Consider the following 6,913-nt stretch of genomic DNA (forward strand, 5'->3'; position numbering starts at 1 on the left):
TGTAGGAAGACAATAAAACTGCAAATTATAATCTACCGACATGTTAACAAAATTATAAATTTTTATTGCCATTTGGGCGAATTAAGATAATCTCGCTTGTTCAACAACTTTTACATATCCCATCATTGCCTCATTTGTGTATATGTGTTTAAAAGGAAAATTATAAAATAAGTTCAATACAGTATAATTGAGAAAAACAAAAAATGGTCCATAAGCCTAAGAATTCAAATATATTTTTGATTACAATCTTATAATTTAACTTAAAATATCGCTTAAATTCCATTTTAAATGACGACGTCTCTTTTCCAATGAGAAAAATACCTCAATCACTATGACATCCATTCACGCAAAGAAAACATTTGTCATCTACGAGACAATCAACTTATTCATTGCTAGAAAGATGAAAACGAACAATTTAAGTCAATCACGAACTTATACTGAATTAGTTGTTTGGGGTATAATTATTTCATGCACGAGGACGCCACAAGGTTTCCATGGCCATGAGTCAAACGTAAAGACGAGTAAATGAATGTTCAGACAAACAACCATGTAGAACAAGATATGGATTGATAAATAATAAACCAACCGTGAAGGTCCAAGTGAAATACAGATCGATTTTGGGGTGGTGTGTTGTATTTGTTGAGTAACATATTGTATAGGTATAGGTTCCCGTGTTTTCTCAGGGTTGTACCTGTAATTATACATGTGTTCGCATATATAAACATGAGCAACCGGCCCTATTGGTGCTGTGCAATCTCCAATAACTCTTCTACATGGTATCAGAGACCCTTCGGGTCCTGCCCTAGCCACCGCCCTCCTCTCTCCTTGGGGCGCCACCAGCCACCTCCTCCCTAGGGCGCCGCCGGCCACCAACCCTAGCCGCTGCCCCCTCCTCCCTAGCCGCCGCCCCCTCCTCCCTAGGGCGCCGCCGGCCACCAACCCTAGCCGCCTCCTCTCCCCCGGGCGCCGCTGGCTCCCCATCTCCCACCGCCGCCTCTCCCCACTCCAACCCTAACCCTAGCCGCTTCCGCCCCTACCACCACTTCTGCCATGGAGCGCTTCGACTCCTCCGGCTCCGGCAGCAGCAACCCCTTTGCCGGCCCCTCCGTCGTCGTCATCCGCAACATCCCCATCACCGAGCGCGTGCCGCTGAAGCTCTCCACCACCGCTGCCAACTTCTTCCCGTGGAAGACGTACTTCGGGCTGCTCTTCCGCGAGTATGATCTCCTCGATCACGTCGACGACACCATCGACCTCCTCGCCATGCCGCACGACCCCGAGTGGCTCGCCATCGACGCTACCATCATCCGCTGGTTCTACCAGACCGTCTCCAACGACATCTTTCGCACCGTCGTCCGCGACGGTGACTCCGCCCACACGGTCTGGGCTAAGATCACCGGCCGCTTCACCGACAACAAAATCCAGCGGGTCACCTTCCTCCAGCAGGAGTTCTTCGGCACCCACCAGAACGACTTGTCTCTCGACGACTACGCCCTCTAGCCGAAGAGTCTCTCCGACGAGCTCCGTGACTTGGAGTTCCCGATCGATGACAAGATCATGCTCTCCACCCTGTCGGCGGGTCTCGGCGAGGAGCTTAGCAACGCCGCCTCCAACCTCACGCTTCTCACCACGCCCACCTTCGAGCAGGCCGTGGCCTACCTGCGCCTCGAGGAACGCCGCCTCAAGCATCTCCGGGCTCGGGCGGCCCACACCGCCTTCACCGCTGGCTTCTCCCGTGGTGCCCAGACTCCCGCGCCCTGCGCCCCTGCGCCTCGTCCCATGGGTCCGTCGCCGGGTTTCCCCGCCGCCGGCCTGCCGTTCGGTCAGACCGGACCGTGGACCGGCCAGTCCGGTCACCAGGCCGGCCAGACCGGCCAGACCGGCCCCTGGACTGGCCACGCCGGCGCCCAGGCCGGTCAGACCGGCCCCTGGACCGGGCAGCCGACTCCTTCTGGCAGTAGCCGCCGCGGCCGTCGTCGCCGTGGCGGTGGCAACGGTGGCACTAATGCCACCGCCCCCGCGCCTCGTCCCCCGCAGTACACCGCCCCTCCGCCATGGACTGCCGGTCACAACCCGTGGACCGGGGTCGTTCACGCCTACTCCATGCCCGTGCCGCGCGCCCTCTACCCGGGCATTATGGGGCCACGTCCAGCCTCCCACCAGGCGTTCTACGCGGCGCCCCAGCCTGCCCCGGCCTACGCCGCCTCCCCGGGTGCGACCCCATGGGATCCTGCGCTCCCGACCGCCCTCCAGAGCGCCCCCTCCGCTGGGGCGTATGGTGGCGGTGGCGACTGGTTCATGGACACAGGCGCTTCCGCGCATATGGCTGCGCACCCCGGTAACCTCTCATTTTCTACACCCGCTTCCACTTCCTCTCGCATCATCGTTGGCAACAGTCATGCTCTTCCCATTACTCACACTGGTTATGTCTCTTTTCCTTCCACTTCCACTCCTCTCTCTCTCCATAACGTTCTTGTTTCTCCTGACTTGATCAAAAATCTTGTTTCTGTTAAGTCTTTCTGTCGTGATAACCCTGTGACTGTGGAGTTTGACGCTTTTGGTTTCTCTGTCAAGGATGGTCGTACCCGGATGCTCCTCCACCGATGTGACAGCCCTGGCGATCTCTACCCCGTTGGCGTGGCCTCCACCACCACCGGCCGCCCACTCGCCCTCTCCACCGGTGTCGACCTTTGGCACGCCCGTCTTGGCCATCCTAGCTCCGCCACTCTGCGTCAAATAATGCAAGGCTTCTCCTTTACTTGTAATAAAACGGATGCCCACTCTTGTGAAGCATGTCGTCTAGGCAAACATGTTCACCTTCCATTTAGTTCATACTCCATAGTCGCGTCTTTTCCTTTTCAAGTTATTCATAGTGATGTTTGGACCTCGCCGGTTCCGAGTAACTCTGGTTATAACTATTATCTTGTGATTCTTGATGATTACTCGCATTTTGTATGGACTTTTCCACTTCGCCGTAAGTCAGATGTTGCCACCACCCTCACCGCCTTCTTCGCCTTCGTCTCCACTCAGTTTGGTCGCCCCATTCACGACTTACAAACCGACAACGGCAAGGAGTTCGACAACATCACCATTCACTCACTTCTCGCCACCCACGGCGCCATCTTCCGCCTCACGTGTCCATACACTTCTTCACAGAACGGCCGTGCCGAACGGATGCTTCGTACCCTCAATGACTGCGTCTGCACCCTTCTGTTCCACGCCTCCATGCCCCCGTGATTCTGGCCGGATGCCCTTGCCACGGCGACTCTCCTCGTCAACATCCACCTGTGTCGTGTGCGTTGGTCCTACACGCCGCATCATCTTCTCTACGGTGCGCCGCCCGCCTATGATGACCTTCGCATCTTCGGCTGCCGGTGTTATCCTAACACTGCTGCCACCGTCGCGCATAAGCTTGCGCCGCGCTCTCTCCCTTGTGTGTTTCTCGGCTACCCTGCCAACACCAAGGGCTACCGCTGTTACGACCCGGTCTCCCATCGTGTCCTCACTTCCTGGCACGTGTACTTTGACGAGTTCCTTTTTCCGTTTCAGCAGGGACTCATGGCGACAGCTCCGACGACGCCCCCGGCGCCCGCTGGCCCTCTGGCGGCCGCACGCTGACGACTGACAGCGGCGGCCCCCTCTGCGCCGGCCCCGCCTGGTCCCTCGGCGTCCCCGTCGCCCGCGGCTCCCACGGCGCCCCCGGCGCCCGCACCCGCGACGCCCGAGGCGCCCCCGGCGCCACCGTCGCCCACGCCGCCTGAGGCGCCATCGCCTGCGGCGTCCCCTTCGGCCGCCTCTTCGTCGTCTGCCTCGTCGCCCGCCTCGCCACCCGTCGCTGCGGCTCCTAAGCCCATGCTCACCCGCGCCCGTGCAGGCGTGCGGTGGCCGTCTACACGCTACCCCGCCGACCAGTACGTCTGAGCGGCGTCTCCGTCTACCGTGTCTGCCTTCTGGGCCAGCGGCAACAGCATCTTGCCGCACGACGGCAGCGCCCCTTTCACCAGCCGACCTGGCCCGGCACCCGGTCCGACCGGCCCCCGGCCGGCCAACCCGGCTGCCTGCCGCCGGACCTCCGCCCGGCCCGCCGGCCGGCCCGGCCTGCCGTCCGGCGCGCCGCCCGGTTCTACGCCCGGCCTGCCACCCGGCCTGCCGCTCGGCCAGACCGCCCGGCCGGCCAACCCGGCCTGCCGCCCGGTCCGACCGGCTCCGCGACCGGCCCGGCGACCGCTCCTTCGCTGGTGCCCACCTCGGCTCGCGCTGCCTTGCGCGACCCGCATTGGCGCGCCGCCATGCAGGAGGAGTACGCTGCAGCGTAATAGGACCTGGGAGCTCGTTCCCCGGCCCCCTCGCGCCAACGTCATCACCGGAAAATGGGTCTTCAAGCACAAGCTCGGCTCCGACGGTACTCTCGAGCGCTACAAGGCGCGCTGGGTTGTGCGCGCTTTTCGGCAGCGCGCTGGCATCGACTTCAGGGATACGTTTGCCCCGGTTGTCAAACCGGGCACGATCCTCACAGTGTTGCACCTCGCCGCGTCTCGTGCGTGGCCGGTGCATCAGATGGATGTCTCCAACACCTTCCTTCATGGCCATCTGCAGAATGTGTGCGTCGCAGCCCATCGGCTTCGTCGACACCGAGCGCCCGATGACGTGTGCTTGCTCTCTCGGTCCTTGTATGGACTGAAGCGGGCGCCCGCGCACAGTACCGCACGCATCGCCCCTTCACTGCATCAGCTTGGCTTCCGCTCCACGCGCTCCGATGCGTCGCTGTTCGTCTACCGGACCGGCAACGACATGGCATACCTGCTGTTGTACGTCGACGACATCATCCTGACGGCCTCCACCGTTGGTCTTCTTCGACAGCTCACCGACCGTCTCCGCGTTGAGTTCGCGTTGAAGGATCTTGGCCCGCTCCACTACTTCCTCGGCATCGAGGTTGTCCAGCGTGCGGACGGGTTCTTCCTCCATCAGCGGAAGTATGCCCACGAGCTTCTCGAGCGTGCAGGGATGCTTAACTGCAACCTTGCGCCTACTCCTGTCGACACGAAGGCCAAGCTCTCCGCCAGTGATGGGTCGCTGACGTCCGACGCGCCGTTCTACCGCTCCATTGTCGGTGCTCTTCAGTACTTGACGCTGACGCGACCAGAGCTCCAGTACGCCGTGCAGCAGGTGTGCTTGCACATGCATGCTCCTCGGGATGCTCATTGGGCCGCGGTGAAGCGGATTCTCCGCTACGTATGTGGTACCATGGGCTACGGCTTGTCGTTGCATGCTTCGCCCTCGACGTCGACTGACCTTGTCGCCTACTCGGACGCAGACTGGGCAGGTTGCCCGGATACGCGCCGCTCCACCAGCAGCTACTGTGTCTACCTCGGCTCGTCGCTCGTCTCTTGGTCCTCCAAGAGGCATCCCACCGTGTCTCGCTCCAGTGCTGAGGCTGAGTACCGCGCCGTGGCTAACGCTGTGGCTGAGTGCACATGGCTTCGTCAGCTTCTGTCCGAGCTCTCTTGTCCTGTTGACAAGGCTACGGTGGTCTTCTGCGACAACATGTCGGCTGTCTACCTCTCCGCCAACCCCGTTCATCATCGGCGCACCAAGCACATCGAGTTGGACATCCACTTTGTTCGTGAGCAAGTTGCCCTCAGTTGCGTTCGAGTTCTTGACGTACCGACGTCACAGCAGTTTGCCGATATCATGATGAAGGGATTGCCATCCACGACTTTTCCTGAGTTTCGCTCCAGTCTATGTGTCCGTGCCGACCCTTCGACTGCGGGGGGAGGGGGGGGGTGTTTAGTAACATATTGTATAGGTATAAGTCCCCGTGTTTTCTCAGGGTTGTACCTGTAATTGTACATGTGTCCGCCTATATAAACATGAGCAGCCGACCCTATTGGTGCTGTGCAATCTCCAATAACTCTTCTACAGTATTGGTCCACCACGGACTAAACTCCATCCTACCTTTCTAGTCGGCCCATCATAAAACATGAAACATATTTACAATGAGGAATTTCCGTGTCCACAATATCGTGGGAAGCTTTTGCTCCATCAATTTTACGTGAGCTAATTACACTTCAGGTCCAGGAACTTGCATCACATGTGAAGCTTTGGTCCTACTACTTGCAAAAGGTGATAACCTAGTCCAAGAACTTGCAAATCGGGTTCAAGAATGGTCCTCGCCAATCAGAAGCCGCCAAGTGTCATCCACGCTGACAGTTTGGATGCGCTGGCCTGTGTTGTTTTTGCTGATAACCCCCTGCGTTTTTCGTTTTCTCTGTTTCGAGCCTGTCTGAACTGCTCGTTGGATCTTGATAGGTATCCTCGTTCGCACGAATCTCCAACCCTAGTCAGTAGAGGTGAGCTGAGCTGACCGAGGCGGGCGGGCGGCAAGAGAGGAGCGGCGCAGTAGGTCGGCGGGAGAGCAACGGAGGGTGCCCTACGAGAGGAACGAGGGAGGTGCCCCACGGACAGGAGCTGCCCCGTGAGCTCAATGGCGTCGACGGTGGGCCGTGAGCTCAATGGCGGCGGTGGCAGAAGCAGATGGGCAGAGGAGGAATGGAAGGAGACATCGGTCGTCTACTACCCCACGGCGACGAGAGGTGCTGCCACACCGTCAAAGGTATAAGCTTCTTCGTCGTCTCTGGCTGTTTCCCCTTTTGTGCCTCCCCTGTTCCTAAATTCTTCTTGAACCAAAATTGTGCACACAATTTTGAACCAAATTTGTTTTTTCAAATTCGTAGGAAACAATGGATCAATTGGAGAATGATGGTGTGATTAGAAGCAGGAATTCCAGAGACATTGAGGAAGAAAATAAACAGCTAGTGCAAAAGCTTAATCAGATGGAAATGAGATAAAGAGAAGGAAATCTAGGAAGAAAGAAATGCAGAGGGCACACCAGCAAGATCTTAGAAATAGAGAT

This window comes from Lolium perenne, chromosome 6, assembly GCF_019359855.2.
Source record: "Lolium perenne isolate Kyuss_39 chromosome 6, Kyuss_2.0, whole genome shotgun sequence".
NCBI lineage: Eukaryota > Viridiplantae > Streptophyta > Magnoliopsida > Poales > Poaceae > Lolium > Lolium perenne.